The sequence below is a fragment of the Trachemys scripta genome, chromosome 1, assembly GCF_013100865.1.
Source record: "Trachemys scripta elegans isolate TJP31775 chromosome 1, CAS_Tse_1.0, whole genome shotgun sequence".
Lineage (NCBI taxonomy): Eukaryota > Metazoa > Chordata > Testudines > Emydidae > Trachemys > Trachemys scripta.
In genome coordinates this window covers 82,588,933-82,606,429 of record NC_048298.1, presented here as the reverse complement: position 1 = coordinate 82,606,429, position 17,497 = coordinate 82,588,933, and the positions used below count along the sequence as shown (strand labels likewise).

The 17,497-nt window shown below is 39.2% G+C and overlaps 1 pseudogene; it reads right to left on the bottom strand.

Annotated features, from left to right (window-relative positions):
* Positions 1 to 7,334: 7,334 nt before the first annotated feature.
* Positions 7,335 to 17,497, bottom strand: part of LOC117879938 — a 46,807-nt pseudogene continuing 36,644 nt past the window's right edge.

The following is a 17,497-nucleotide window of genomic DNA, read 5'->3' as shown; positions in this document are numbered from 1 at the left end:
ATTCTTAACATTATGAAAAGTATTGACAGTCCTTCTTCATTTGCATGGGGTTTTATGTAACTGAAGTAAAGTTCTATAAATCATATTTTTCATATGAATTTAAGTCAATAAAATCAGAGTGCCTTTTGAGGAAAATGGATCAAAAGTGAAACTTCTGAAGTGCCTTCATATGAAACTGCACATTTCCAAAGATCTACTAAATTAAAAACAAGACTCTGGCCAGAGGCATTGGAAGCCACCGGAAATCTATAAAATTGCTCCATATATGTGCAACAATGAAAATATTTTGCACAAGCAAATGCTGGAGGATTAGTTTTTCTGGCCAGATGAAGCCCCATGGACTACAGACATGAGAGTGGCTTATTAATATTTTGGCAGCTGACATGCACCTAGGAGTATTCGATAGAGGTTACTTCATGTCTAGTAATACTACTAGATTTCTGGTGAAAGCACTGTTAGTAAGTGAAGGCAAACAGAATTATTGGGAGCATCTCGGCTTTAAGCAAGTGGAATGTGGAGTGGTTGTTAAAATGATATCCAGCCCCACAACCAAGGGCCAATGTGTGAGGCTGCTCTGTAGCTATCTCCCACCTTACTCCCTCACAGATGCTATTTCAGCCTTTCAGTTGGAATAGCAGCTGTAGTTCATCCATGGTTAGTTATACAGGGTACTGGGGATACTAGAGATATAAATATGGATCTATGCCCCAGGCCTTACCCTGGCACCTCCTCTGACCCACTCTTGTGGCCTTCTGCATTGGCCTATTTTCAGTTCCAGTGGTTAGATAAGAACAATGCAGTTCTGTTCTTGGATGGCAGTAAGTTTGTAGTGTGTCTTTCTTGGCTCACTTGGTAAAACCTAGAAACAGTGATAACCACAACTCACTATTATGGGCAGCATAATGATAATAAGCTTCATCATCAAAATGAAATTATGATATTTTACTCATCACAGTTGGGAATTCTTTCTCCTCAGGCTTCAGAGTATCAGTCAAGAGAATATGTCATATCAAATCACGAAGGAAAATGACAAGGGGGTTTTAATGTCTCATGGTATTCTTTTAAAAATAGTTTATCTTAGGGACCTCAATTGATGTCAGGAACACTAACAAAAAGAATGGCACAAAATAATTGTCACTGTGCAAATATCATGGAATGGAGTGCATATTTTTTAATTTCAATACGTGACCAATAATAGATAGTTAGGAATGATTCTTCTCTTAAGGCACAGTCACTCAGTAAAGGATAACAAAAGCCAGCTGGAGAGTATAAAAACCCTTTGGTCTGCTTTGAAATTTAGAATGCAGTCTCTGACTTTGTTAAGATAAAGTCAAAGAAGAAATGAATTATTTATATAAATGTTGCCTTAGTAACACTGCAGCAAATAAAATAATGAAAGCTGCCTCTTGTTTTTAAGGAAAGCATAAGTTTTAGCTCATTGGCACTGAAAGCTAAGCATGCTCTTAAGGAAACTGTCAGGCAATTTTCCTATTTGGTCATACAGGTGAACAGTATCATAACTGCATATGCCTGACTTACTGTATGTGGTCATTTATTGTTCATGTTGAATAAAGGAGACTTGACAGCAACTGATGCCTCACTGAGACTCATCTTGTGTGGGACAGAGCATTCCAATGTTGTCTAACACCTACTTCCACATTCATTGTGGAACATTTTTCTATTGTTCTTCTTTTTTCAATAACCTAATACATTCATTGCAAAAATATTTATTAAAAGAATACTAAGGTTTCAAAGCAAAGGACTCAAAAAATCAAGAAATGGCAAAGTTAAAAGCTAAAAGTAACCAGTTTTATGGTAATACCTGTAGATCCAGAGGCTGGGATTTCCAAAGAATTGTAAGGCAGTTAGGTACCCACATCATATGGAAAATTAACAGGATATGGGAGACCGACTCTTAAAATATGGCTGAGATTATTCAGAGTAACATATATACATAAATGTGGTGTGTGTGTACGTGCTCACCATAAACATGTTGATTTATAGCTTAATAGAAAACATTTTAGTTTACACAAAGCATAAGAAAGCATGGTAAACACCAGGGAACAAAATCTGACCTCACATCATCCATGTGAATGTCAAAAAGGTTAAGCAAGCAGCTTCAGAAAGGATCATACCACCCTCCTCCCCCACTGACTACTGGGGATGTATTCCAATTCACCTTGGCAAAAATAATAATTGGTCACATTCCATTACTTCTAACAATGGTAAACTAAAGAGAAAAAAGAGAGAGAGATGAGCTTAGGCAATGTGTGTATATATTTAAATACCGTATAGATAGGATAGCTCCACATTTAACTTATGCCATTTACCAGCTGGAATGAATTCCTTTACAGCACAGTATGTCTGTTTTATCTTTCCCTATCCACTTCCCCCTCCTGTCCTCCTTCCCTCTCCCCCAGATATGCTACCATACACTGACTACATCCAGAATACTTTAACCTGTACCATTGAGGCTAATGGGGAGCAAGGAAGAGAGTTAGTGGAGGATGCTCAAGAGTTTCCTGGCCTTCAGAGCCTGCCAGGGTAGACTGTAGGGGAAGCAGAGATACATTCCTCACTTCCAACACCCTGTAGATTTTGAGAATCCCGCACTACCAGTCCAAAATGCTGGCCCATTTTTGTGCCTGCCGAATATAGATTTCTCACTTCTATGAGCTAAGAGAGAATATGGACCCACACATTTACTTTATCTTATTCAATAATAATAATAAATAATCTTGATCTGTTTGAATACTTTCAAAACAGTGTTTGCAAACATTCATTGACATGCTAATCCCTGTTTGGTTCAGCCGTCCTCATATGCCTTATTCTTTGTCAGGGCCACATTGGTTTTGGGGGACGCAGGAAAATCTGAAACCTAGAACCCCCTACTTTAAAAAAAAATTACCACTGAGAGGGGGGATTGGAGAACTAGCCTGCCCCACACTCATCCCACAGCAGTGACTCCTGTCTCTTGGGGATGAGCTCTGCTCCCCACACCAGGTGCCACTTTGCTGGTCATGATGGAGGTGGGCGGCAGACCAAACCTGAGTGATGCTGTGATCCTGTGCACCTCGATATAAAGTCACTTGATTTGAGGCCCCTATCAAACCGGGAGCCAGGTAAAGTGCCCTTCCCCCTGCTGCTCCAACAGCCATATTCTTTGATATTCACAAATACTTATATGAATGGAATATTTTCACATCACATTTCCACACAAACAAGGGTATTTATGCCTAGACAAAAGTATTTGCTATTCATTATTCAGCTGTTTAAAACATGCTTGTGATCCAATCAGGGAACAGAAGCAATGCCATGTGACTTAGGTGGCTATTCGTATACCATGAATGAATACTCAGTGCTCAGTTTGTGAACAGCCCATAGTCTGAAATTTGTTTTCATAAAGGTTCTTATAGGTTTTATTTGTTTATTTTGCAAGCCTGCTTCAATTTGCCTTTTTCTCTTTTCATATCCTTAATAAATAGCCCAGTAATGGAGTTTGTTTCTGTAAATAAGTATTGAGCCAGATCTGCAGCTGAAGTTCTGGCCCATCTTAAAAAAATCTCTTCTTCCCTTTCTCCCAACTTGTAAAAACTCATTATTTTAACACCTGTACTAAAATAAAAAAGGAGATAGAGTCTAATGTGACTGCCTTTGAAGCACACTACTTAGTATTCAAAGAGAGGTGAATTGAAATGACCTTTAGCACTGGATTTAAAACACTTAAATAAGGTCAGTTTGGTGGCAACAAAAACTTAAATTATTTTACTCTCTAATAATAAAGATTGTATTGTCTGGCCAGATGTCTGAATGTGGTCATCATATACAGCATTAATACATCCTCTATGTCTAGTGTTTTTCTCTTTCATTATCATCTGAGCTAAAATAGTGTTTTTAAGAATTAACAAAATAGCTTAATTTATATCAGTTTAAAACAATATCTGTTAGTTTCAGGGTTAACATGGATGTTATGAAGTTCTGTTAAAAAGTTAGCACTATGTATACATTCACTGGTTAAAATACACTTTATGCACAATTTATTTGTAACCCACACACCTCCGGGTGTGTGTTCTGTTCCATCTAGTGGCACCAAAACCACTTAGAGAGAGATTATGAGTCTGCTCTACAGCCTTAGCTAACAGCCAGCTGACTTTTAGCTCCTTCAGTAGAGCGTCATGTACTGAGTTCCAGAAGTTCCAGGTTCAATCCTGCCTGCTGACAACTGGGGTCTGTCAGTGTTGCATATTATTTCAGAAAGGTTAATGGAAATCAGAATTAAAAATAAGTTAAATGTCAAGGATATTTGTTTGGAGTAATTGGGCTTATTAATATAGCCTCAGCCTGATGACATTAAAGATAGTGGGCTTAATTAATTCTAGGCTCTGTGCTGGTTTCTCCTGGAGTAGGCCATAACAGAAAGCCTCTAGCAGTAGTGAGTCTACCTGCACATGGCTCTCAAACCCCCAGGAAGACTGCACCCAGTCAACTCAGCCTACAGAATAACCAGAGCTGGATGGAGAGGTGGCATGGCCAGGACATCGAATCAGCATCCTTCCTCAGCAGGGCTCCTGTGGTGCTCAAGCCAAAAATCAAAGCGACCATCTGGAATGGAACCCCAGGGAGTGAGGCTATAGAATAATTACCTTCCTCCCACAAGGATGAATGCCCCACTAGTGCAGGCACTGCAGTTTGTAATCCCTCCATGAGCAGGGTTGAATCAGGCCCCCTACTCAGCAAAAGCATTTTAGGTCTGTTTTTAGTTGTTTCTTTTTAATTCACTAAAGATAGTAAATTAATCGCAGAGCCAGGCACAAATCTGCAAGCTTTGCCACCGCATTTCATATCAGGTGTCCTATGGATTCTGGTGTTATTCCAGTCTAAAATCTCCTCAGGGTGCAGGCTGCCTTTCAGACCATATTATACTCAACTGGTTGGTGGTGTCTGTCATATAAACAAATGGTTATTGGGAACTGTACTGAAACTACCAAACTCATTTTGCTTATCATAAATTTGAACCCAAGTCTCTAGAAGTGACAATCTGGTGTGGATTAATCCCTGCGCCACACAGCTCCTCTACGATAATGCTTTTTAAAACAGTCTCCATAGTGAATAAAAGTTTCATTAGAGGTTGGAAAAATAAATCGGTGAGGTGACAGATTCTATGATATGATGGAAGCTCAATTATAAGTGAATAACATAATATAACAAGTGCAGATGAAATCCTATTAAGGTCTGAAAATCCAATATCTCATCTCCATGACTTTTAATTGATCTTTACACATATTGTCATTGCAGTCAAATATTTGAGATGATTCCCGTACACATAAACAAATGTAAACACATTAACTCTGTTAATAATTTTAACAAGTAATTTGTATTTCCCATTAGACTGTCTTACATTTTTCTTTCGTATAATTAAAGATATCATCAGTGATAAGCTTAATGTGTTATTTAAAGTCTGTCTGTTTATAAGATTTGCTTTTATCATTAACTGCAGTTTGATAAGATCTACGTATTTCCTCATCAAGAAATTAGATTTTATGCCTCCAAAGAAAATAGGATGTTTGGGTGGCAAAGGATTGTCAATGTTTTCATAAATCCAAAAACATAGTTTCTTCTTCTTTATGTTGATTGGTGTTAAGCCAAACAGGTTGGTTGCACTACTATGTTTCAATTTGCTTTACCAAGATAACAATGCTGTGACCTATACTGTATATCTTGCTTTTGGCATAACATTGCATGTCTTCTTATTCTCTTCCATTATGATGGGTGAGAAGAGATCATTCCACAAAGACCATGAGGAAAACTTCTTTTTGAGGCAGAGAGAATCAAAGATTGTTTCTCTTTTCAGGGGTATGCAAAGCTCTTAGGAATTGAAATTCCTTTGGTCTTGGGATCTCAAAAACCAGACAGCAGGGTTTTAAAAAACTCACCAAATCTACAGATGAAACATGTGAGATACGGGTCTATTTAAATCCTTTGTAAATATGTTAGTGTGTGTGCCTTAACAAGCTAAACACAGAAAATACTGCTATGCCTAAATAATACAATGGAAATCAACATGATAAAAAATCTGCCTTTTGTCCATTTTGTCCATGTGTCTGTTAAATGCAAATGTGTCCTGAAATGACTTTTGAGATGATTTTTTTAATATTACTTGTCAAGGAAAGAAAGAGAATTAATATGTACGTTTCCTGCTTGGGGTCTGAACTATTTGTTAATGGTACAAATGTGACATTTGGGATCTCTCTTTTGATATACAGGATACAGCCAAGCTGTGCTCAAAAACAACATTTTAACACCAGCTCTGACTAATCCATTACTTTATTTCAATAAGTAGAACAAACATTTGATTCCTAATTAGGGCCCTACCAAACTCACAGTCTATTTTGGTCAATTTCACGGTCATAGGATTTTAAAAATCATAAATTTAATTATTTCAGCTATTTACATCTGAAATTTCACAGTGTTGTAATTGTAGGGGTCCTGACCCAAAAAGGAGTTGTGGGGGGGCCGTATGAGGGTGGGAAGAGGTGTCACACAAACTTATTGTAGGCGGTTACAGTGCTGCTATCCTTACTTCTGCGCTGCTGTTGTCAGTGGTGCTGCCTTCGGAGCTGGGCAGCTGGAGAGTGGTGGTTGATGGCCAGGAGCTCAGCTCTGAAGGCAGAGCCACTGCCAGCAGCAGCGCAGAAATAAGGATGGCATGGTATGGTATTGCCACCCTTACTTATGCATTGCTGCCTGCAGAGCTGGGCCCTCAGTCAGCAGCCGCCACTCTCCGGCCTCTGAGCACTGAAGGCCGCAGTACGGAAGTAAGAGTGGCATGGTATGGCACTGCCACCCTTAATTCTGTGCTGCTGCTGGCAGGGTGTTGCCTTCAGAGGTGGGCACCTAGCCAACAGCCACTGCTTTCAGGCCGCCCAGCTCTGAAGGCAGCACAGAAATAAGGGTGGCAATACTGCAACCCCACCCCCAAATAACCTTGTGATCCGCCCCCCGCCCTCGCAACAGCCTTTTGGGTCAGGACCCCCAATTTCAGAAACACTGGTCTCCTCTGTGAAAATCTGTATAATATAGGGTAAAAGTGCACAAAAGACCAGATTTCACAGTGGGAGACCAGATTTCATGGTCCGTGATGTGTTTTTCATGACCGTGAATTTGGTAGAGCCCTATTCATAATAAAAGAGCTGAACTTACCATGCAAGGCTGAGAAAATATTTCTGTTTAAATTTATAATGTTTTTATATAGCGGCTGTCTCAGTAAATAAATTGGTTGTGTGGGTGGAACACAAGGTGAGGGTAATTTTCCTAAGGACAGAATATACTGTAGTTTATTTTTCATTTGTATGTTTTGATTCTACTAATGCAGAACCTGCTTCTGTCCACTTGTCCTCAATCTCTGGAGCAGAGGAGATGATTTGGACCTTAGTTAATGACACAAAAAACAAAATTTATTTTCACAGAAAGGCATTAAGGTCTAAGCATTTTCCTAGTAACATTTCATACAATGAAAAATTTCACTTGCCCTAGTTTCAAAAATACATCTAGGAGTCCTCCAAAAATTCAAAGGATTCCCACCCAAAATGCAAAGATGCTCTAGGCCAATGATAGATTGGTGATCTCTTGTTGCATTTGATTAGTCAGAGCAACAAAACTGGTGCCTGAGACCTCGATTACCTCTCCTCTATACTATACATTTTCAAAACTATTGATAGAAAAACAGATTGAAATATAATGCTAACTCAGAACTGTTTATGTATTTGTGCTGTTATAATTTTGTATTGATTTTATGTAAAGTTTTAACAAAACACAGATTGCACAGCTTAAAGATGACTTTGGGGAGTTCCTAATAAATTGCATTTCAAATCCTTAATGGAGCATTAGAAATTATTGGACATGATGTGATTAAAATCCATTTAGAAATAACAAAAAGAGAGGTTGAGTACAATATTACAATTTGATATCTCTAACAAAATAGGCACAGAAAATATTTATCATATATGTCACAGATAATGTAAATTAGGAAAGACTTTTCCAATATCTTACCAGTTTCCAAACAATTCATGTTATGTCATGTTTAATTTATTGTAATTTTATATATTGTTTACTTACCTAAAATCTGCTAGGATTCCATAAGCATTCATAAAGGTATGAAGGTTTAATGCATATAGAAGACTGCACCACAAACATACACCAATTTTCAATAGAATCGAAGTGAAAGTGACCAGGTGTGCAGCAGCTAAAAGAAAAACAAATATTATATACACATTTCATCAAACTGGGCACAGATCCCCCATTAAGACATAATGATCTAAAACTCTTGCGTGGGGCAGATACTTGTTTTATGGTAGCTGTACACCACCACCAGTGATGATTCAACCTGGTGATATTCTGAACAAAAAGAGTTCTCAACCATGCTTTTTGGCAGTTTCCATCACTTCACATTTACTCAACAGATGTTCTAGGCCACGCAGAATGACACCCTTGAAACCTTATTATATAGATGGTGTTATGGTTTCAGCTCCAATTCTCAATAAATTCCACCTAACCCCCCTTGCCTTTTATCACTTTCTTCTCTGGGAAATTACTTGCCCTTTACTTGGCCCCTGTTGGAGTAACTGAGTTCCTGTCAAATCTAACCATCTATCTTGAGCATTTATAGTGCTCCAGTCATTACAGAATGTAGGCACTGCTACCTCCCCCTAAATCACCACTTATCATTAGACTCACTTCCTTAAAACTCATTCAATGAATAAAATATTCTTACTGGTATACATATTGCTTTCTCAGTCTCTCCCACAGTGATAAATTAATATTTGTAGTGTGACACAAACAAAGAAACAAATAAGAAGTCCACACAGACCAAAGAAAAGCTGGAAGACTTACTATCATAGTTATCTTCCACTGTACCAGACTGGACAGTATGAAATACTATCGGTAGATCCACTGGGCCAGACCCCCTGCCCACTTGCCACTGACTTCAGTGGGCATTGAATCAATTTCATTATGCCCATCATCAGGCAGAAAAGGAAAGCAGGTAACAATGTTAAGCAAAAATTGAATCAATTTCATTATGCCCATCATCAGGCAGAAAAGGAAAGCAGGTAACAATGTTAAGCAAAAATTGAATCAATTTCATTATGCCCATCATCAGGCAGAAAAGGAAAGCAGGTAACAATGTTAAGCAAAAACTCTTCAGATTTAAGAGAAATTTTATTTTTTAGGCACATTTTGAGTGTGGTACTAAGCTGGTGCATGGTGACTCACTATAGTTGTGGGACTATCCCTCGGAAATACAAACTTCCATACAGCTATCAGTCTCTAGAAAGAAATAAAGCATACACTACAAGCAGAGAGTTTTCTCTCCTGTATGTTCTACCCTAAATCTGCCTATTCCCATGTGATACAGAACACTTCCTAGGTAGGTCTAAAACAAGGCAGAGATTGATTGGGGAAAGAACTGCTATATAACTTTGACATTATCTTCCTTTTCATTACCCGAACCACAAAGTTACAACAGCATTCAAGTGACAAACCAATTTAAAAACAATTTGACTCCCAAGACAATCAGAAAAGGGAAAGACTAAGTTGAGGCAGGTATTCCAATGCAATTACCATCATTAACCCTTTGGCACAGCAGCAAATCAGGAGTTTCCACTGCTAAGAGTTTCTTTAAAATGTCTGGTATTGGCAAATTGATTTCCAGCAGTGAGGAGTTAACACTGTGGCAATCTCTTCCTTACAGATTTTTAACGGGCTCCAGGTGGTAAGATCTATTTATACACCATATGTTAGTACTCGGATCTCAGTTTGTAAGATATAGCATTCAACTTCTTGAATGAATATACTGAACAGAGTATCATGGCAACTGCAACTGTAATAATATGATGAAACATTAAAATTAGTGTTAATATAATAATCTGCTGTGTTTTCTTCCATATGACAAATTATTTTAACAATTAAGCTAAATCCCATCTGCTTCTTCAGAAGGAAAACACAATAAAACAGAAAGTTCACAGTCATGAACCATTATCTCCAGAAATCACATTATACAGGTTCAGTATTGATGAAGTCAATTCAACAAACGCTATAGGAGGAGAACACGTATATGTCAGGTCAAATCAATGCGAGAACTGCAAACATAGTTACATGTGGGACAGACAAGACTGTCCAGGACCATTACAGACTCTTGTATCCTTGCTTTGCACTGTTCACATTTTTCATCTAAGATGTTAATTAATGTGCCTTGCTTCAAAGTGGTTAACAGTGACATGAAAAGTCTGCTGCCACCTTGCTGTGTTTTGGGCTGTTGCTTCCCAGTTGCTGGGGTCTACCTGACTTTCTTTCAAGTTTGACTTCAGTGTGTCTTTATATCATTTTTACTGGTCACCATAAGACTAGGTCCCTTGCTTCATCTGACCATAAAATATGGCCTTGGGTATTCTCAAGTTGGCTGTATGAACAAGACGCCCAGACCAATACAGCTGGGTTTTTGTGAGCATGCTTTGAATGCCAGACATCTGACAACGATTAAGCATTTCGATATTTGGAATCTTGTCCCCGCATTTGACCCTGCAAACAGTCAAACAGCACATATGGAACTAATCGGGTTCAGTATTGACCATACCAATGATCATCTATATGAAGTCTATTGGATTAAAATACATTTTCTCTCTCATGCTAACATTGATGTTGAGAGAAGAACATTGCTTTCTAATTTCTATTTCACCAAAGGATCTTAAGAGCTGGTGGATAATTCAAACCATAAAGACACTTTGACAACATTCAGTGTTGCACAACAAGATCGTTCATCCTGAAGATGCAAAAAGGCCACAGCAGAATTGAAAACAGCAAAAAGTACAGATTTAAATATTTCCTGAACTGAAGATACTGTTGGTTCAGGATACTACTCATTCTGTAGCAATGACAAGATAAATAGTATAGTCCACCCATCTGTGACGGTGTACCCCATAAGGCTTTATGGGGAGGGGATGCTTATAAATGTATGTAGGACATAACTGGAATATGTTTTGTGCTGCCTGTGCCCTGTAATATATCTCCGTAAAGGTTATGGTCTACTATATCTATTCATTCTATTTGTACATATATATCATTTTCTACTTGAGGTTAAGAATATGGGCTGTATGCTTGCTTGGTTTCTAAGTAAGCTTTGGGAGGCATTTGGTCAGCTTCTTTAGGAAGGAAGGAATTTATTTGTAAAATTGCCTTAAAAACAATTATTTTCCTTCCCCCCAGATGATACGTGGGTCACAAAGATCTGACCTGCACTGTCTGTTTCTGTTCTTATGTGAGATTTTCTGGCTGTTTTGTACCCAGGTGAATCTGAACTAACAGTGACCATACTAAAACCCAGGGGCGGCTCCAGGCACCAGCGCAGCAAGTGCATGCCTGGGGCGGCAAGCCGCAGGGGGCGGCCTGCGAGTCGCCGTGAGGGCAGCAGTCAGGCTGCCTTTGGCGGCATGCCTGCGGGAGGTCCGCCGGTCCCGCAGCTTCGGCAGCAATTCGGCAGCGGGGACACCGATGATGCGGCACCGGAGGACCTCCCGCAGGCATGCCGCCGAATCCATGTTACCAGCGGACCGCCCGCAGGCGCGCCACCAAAAGCCACCTGCCTGCCGTGCTTGGGGCGGCAAAAAACATAGAGCCACCCCTACTAAAACCACAGCTTTTATAGAGATCATTCCACACCTGCAACAAACAATAAAAATGATCATCATTGCATCAGAAAAATATGAAAAAACTAAGAAAAATGGCTAACTGCAAATTTATTTCCACATTTGCTGTGCCACAAAAAGCACGGGATGCGAACATTGGATTCATTTTGCAGGCAAGTGCCTGCTGGGATACGGGCAAGCAAAAATTAAACACTGGGCCTAATGTTCAAATATGGCCTCCTCAGTAAATCCTGCATATTCACACTAAAATCAACACTCAGATTTGCAAAACAGGAATCTGCATTGCTGATTTAATTCTCCAGCTTGGAGATCTGGCTGTTTTATTAAAGCCTCCTTCTGTGAAACCTGAAACGCATTGTTAGCCCTCTAAAGTGCCCTGTTTGTCTGAATCTCCTTTTCTAAGGAGATAGGCTGTCCATCCTTTACTTCATTGCGTGCCTGCTGGATTCGAACACAGAAGCACCTCAGCAATTCCTCTTAATACAGTTATGAATCTTAATGCAACACGTCTACATGTCACCGAGTCCTAGGTTTTGCATTTGGATCCAACTTACTGAAGTTGAAAAATAAAAGGGTAAAAAGCTCATGTAGCCTGAAAGCTCTTGATTAGCTACACAAATAAGGAGGCTCAGGAGCAAAAAATATTCCTGCCAATGATAACTGAAGTTCACTGATTTGCCTCTGTATTCATGTCTCCCAAAGAACAGAATGTGGAAAAACATATTTATTTGCTCAAAATGCTCATTTTTAGCATTAACCATGCTTCCTCTAGGAGATCCACTAACACGATACAGATTGGGATGTGGAGCTGAGCCATAGTTTCTGATCAATGTTTTACTGCAAAATATTTTTGTACTTTTGATATCCATAGTGTGGATCTGCAAGGAGCATTTGCTCCTGAATATACCTACACAGGGCCAGTGTAAATCAGCATATATTTAGATTGGCACTCTGCAGAAGCTCCACGATTGCCATTGTTCATTGAAGAGCATAACATGGTTTAAAAATGATTCTCCTCTCTCAGTCCCCTCTTTAAAGAAAAGGTCTTTTTTCCATAGCACTCTCCCCTGACAAGTGTTAATAAACTAAATGACTAAAAATCTTTACACCTTAGAAAATATCCTAACAAAATCATGGAACGACTAAGAGGTGCACTATCCTTCACCGCTCAGTCACTCTGCTATTGTTGCTTCACCTCCTGCCTTCCTTTATCGCCATGTTGTCTGCCTAGGTTGTAAGCTCTTTGGATCAGGGATCTCATCTTCTGCAAAAACACCTTAGATATTGCTTTGCTATGCAAATCCATAATTAATATATAATAACCATTAATTCAGCAAATGCACATTCAGGCAAGTGGTAAAGCGGTGTTTATACTGCAGACAGGATCACCCATAAAAGATTGATTGTGGTCTGTTGTATTATTCACCACATGCCCCCATGGTATTTTTTAAATGATAAAGTAAAACAAAAATTAATTCAAAAAGAAATAATACCACTTATATGCCATTAAAATTGCGATATAAACCACCAGAAGCTCGGATATGCAAAGACACAGCTATCATTTGTACTGACACTGAGCAGTGTGACATAGTGTCAGACTTAACTTTGAATTTCCTGGCTTTGCTTGGTTTGTGTTCCAACCTTGAGACATCATTTAAATGTAGTTTGTTGTCTGCGACTATAACTATAACTCCTATATCATCAATAATAATAGGGTACTTTCCCCCTTCGGGGCAAACTCTCAAACAAATGGCTTGCGAATCAATAAACACCTTAGTCTGTTCTCTCTGACTTTATTTATTCATGAGATGCTTATCTCTTTGTAAAGTCCTTAGGAAAAATCCTTAAGCCTACCATAATAAATTGACTGTTGATCAGTTTTAAATTAGATCTTATTAATTTTTTCCTTGCTGGAAATGTATCTCATATGGTATATTTTTGTACAGAATTAAATTTATTTTTGTCTTTCTTTTCTCTCCCTTGGACTAAACTCACCAGTTAAGAACAGGAGTTAACTTATGGCTACAAGCTCCCATACGTAACTGTGCTTGTATTCGGATATCCTATAAGCTACACCACCACCTACATGTAAAAGCTTGAATGCTATAACATAAGCTCACTAATGCTTGGCTTTTCACTCATCAGTGACAGGCTGATCTGTTTTTCCCTTTGTTTTATTGCCGCTCGTTGGCAGCTGCTCTAAGTTGAGATCAGCTATATCATGGCTGAGCACAATCATATTTATAGGGTACAAAAGTACCTACAAACCCTTAAGTATAAAACCGAATCTGATCCTAAAGTCTTACCTACTGACTGTGGCAGGAAATGCTTGCTCAAGATCTAGGACCTCAAAAAATAATGTTTTCCTGTGGGCTCATTTGAATAATCTCACCACTCATTAAACACAGCTGCAAGGCAAGGAATGACAGAGTTCAAAAGGCAAACCAAGGGAATATATTAGTAATAGAATTATTGTCAGAGCCTTTAGGCATGTTTCCCCAATATCCCCATACACGTCAGCACCATTAATTACAATAAGAACAATTTTGTCATTTGCAAATGTTTAAAAAGACTATAAGAATATTCTACTCTGGTAGCACAAACATATATATTTAGAAACCCTGTCATTAGGATATTGTAACAGCCTGCACATTTTGGGAATCAGCCAAAAGGAGTTTTCATGATTGCTGAGTTTTAAAGCCCACATAATGTGTTATTTTCTGAAAACATTTGCTGATTCGATTTAAAGTATATTGTTTAATCCTAGAGAAGCTACAAACTGCATGAAAAACACTCTACTCAGAGATGTAAGTAAGGTCATATTTTGCTTGTGTTTTTACATATTATTATCATTAGGACGTGTGTTCATAATCTGTATCCAAATGGCAGCCACTGGCACATCAAAAATGCACCATTTTCTGCCTTTTGTCAAACTGGTGGCATGCTTTTGACACATATTTACTAACACACCTGTTAAAGCAAGATGATAGCTTGGGAATAGAACTGTTTCTCTCAATTCAATTTATACAATTTGAGAATGCCAAAATGCTTTCAGGCTACCAAAGTGTTGATACCTTTAGTGCAATTTTCATCACTCTCTTTGCTAAATAAAATAAACTATCCAATATGGCTCTGGAGATTGGAGTGTTGCCTTTTTTTCTCTCTACAAATCAAAAGGGTTTTCATTCTTTGATATTTATCAACTTGCAACCAGAGGGAAATGTCAAAAACACAAATCACCCCCCTCCTCCCCAAAAGGCACTTGGATTCTAAAAGTAGTGATTTTAATATATCCTATTTTTTGGGAGGGTGGGTGTGGGGAGAACTTTGGGGACACCTGTGGTAGTGGACATTTTCCCAATACACTATTGTAATCAGAAGTGGAAGTGGCTAGAAGGTATTTTCTACACAGTACTGCTACTGAGCTAAACAAATGCAGTATGGGGATTGCTTGTGAAAATACTGTAATTCTGAAGAAATTTACTTGGCTACAAACCACAAGAAATTTAATAGATGCTTTTTCTTTAGGGAGAATAAATGCAGGTGAAGAAAGTTATATTATAAAAACAACAAAGAGTCTGGTGGCACCTTAAAGACTAACAGATTTATTTGGGCATAAGCTTTCGTGAGTAAAAACCTCATATTATGAACACTTTAAATAAAAGGGACTGCTGAGGAAAGAAAACAAGCAGCATGTAGACATCCAGCCACTTCTAACTCACTTCTAAAACTTAGGCCTTGACTCTTCAAAGACTTACAGACCTGCTTAACTTTAAGCATGTGAGTAGTTCCACAGATTGCAATGAAAAGTGCTTAAAGTTAAGCATGTGCATAAATCATTTGCAAGATTGGAGTGTGGCGGGTGGGGCTGCTCTGTAACATCCCCCTGTGGGACCAGGCATGGTACTGTAGGTGTTTCCTGCCTTAGCCCATATGTTTTGGCTGCCTGCTTGGAGCAAGGTGGCCCGTGTTGTAAACCTGGCCCTGGGGTTCTCGTCTAGCACTATCCCAGTCTCACTCCGCTGTGCCACTGAGAAGAAGCAGGCAAGCCTTTTTAACTGGCCTGTTAGGTCTTGACTGGCCAGTATTTCCTCCAGGCCACTCTAGACCTCCAGAGGACTGTCTTATTGATAACCCAGTCTGAGTGGATTTTTCTTGAGCAAAGGGGTCAGGGTGCTGATGCATCCAGCAGGGGGCAGACACGGCCTGACAGAGCCTGTCACATGGGCCTTACACCCATTCCTGTAATCTGATTCATGTGGGGACACCCTTTAGACAGCATGGAGCCCCACTGATTTTTACAGGCCTCTGCACCTTGCAGGATCAGAGCCTTAGTTGATAGAAAATGAGCTGGAAGTGGCTGTTACGACAGACAGGTTTCTGGGGGAGAGGAGGAGGGTTCAAATAAAAACTTAAATAAATAGAAAAGTTAGACAAATAAATCGATAAGCAATGAATATGCTGAAAAGAGTAGAGAAAAAGTGTCTAAATTTTACCTTCTGATTTCTCTTATCTCTGCTACTATGAACTATTTTTTTTAAACAAAGATATTTGAAATTGATCAGCCATACTCCACTATCAATAATGCATAACACGGTATGCTTTAGTAGGCTGTTGGTGCACTTCTTGCGTAGGTGAAAACACCATGCTTCAGCGGTGCAGAGACTCTTAGAAATTACATAGACTTTAAGAGGTAAACCATTTAACAGGCAATAGTAACAGAAAATTTCAGGAGGTAAAAGAGAAATTTTGGCCTCTGTCAGAAATTCAGGCACACAATATTGACCTCTGATTTCCCTTGTAAAGCTATAATCAGATATAATGTGAGGAGAAATAGCAAATCTTACACTTCCCACTAACTGAAGGATTTATAATATACAATATGCAAAACAACTACCTCCTGGAATCCAAAAGCCACAGTGAATTGAAAGATGGGAGAACCTTTTCCCTTACTTGTAAACAAGGATCACAGAGAGAAGCAGAAAGCACTTTAAATGCCAAACCACCTCATGCGAAACTTAGTGAAAATAGCTACTTTGACCCATCGCCGCACATTAGGCAATCAGAGAAACAGATGAAATATCATGTGCCTTTCACCTAGTGACCAACCATCTCAAAATTATAAATACAATGCGAAATTTTTCCCTGTATATTTGCCAACACCCATGGAATGGCAAAATAAACAAACAAACAAATAAATAAATAGTGTGAAACACATTTACAGAAGAAGCTTGGCCTTGAAAAAGGATACTTAGGAGGACTTTTGATGTTTGACCTAAAGGTGTCATGCAGCTCTAGCGACACAGTTTACCAAGGTAATCTAAAAGTTTGCACATATTACCTCACACAAGGCCCAACAAAACCTACCGCTATCTCTGTTTTGCTGAGTAAACCTGTTTCAGGAAGGAAGAACTGTAAAGATGTCAAAAAATGGTAGAGATCTCAAATCTTCACAGTAATACCAAACATTTGGTTATCAAGGCACTAACAAGATGGAGTGCAATTGTGAGTCCAGCTGTGCTCCCGCACAAGGGAGCAAGGGGTTGCAAAAAATCCGGTTATCCCCCTGCATGGGCTGCTCACATCATGAGATCCTGCACGAGAGGTGAGCGGAGAAGATGGTGTCAGGTTGCTACTCCCACTCCCATGTAGATGGGTGGGACGTGAGGAGACAGGGGCAGGGAGTGGGCAGAGCCTTAGCTCCATCCCTCTCTCCCGCACTAGCTGGGAAGGACATCTTCTCTCACAGAGCCGGGGGAAGCAGGGACTCAGAGTCACAATTCAGTACTTACCTTGCT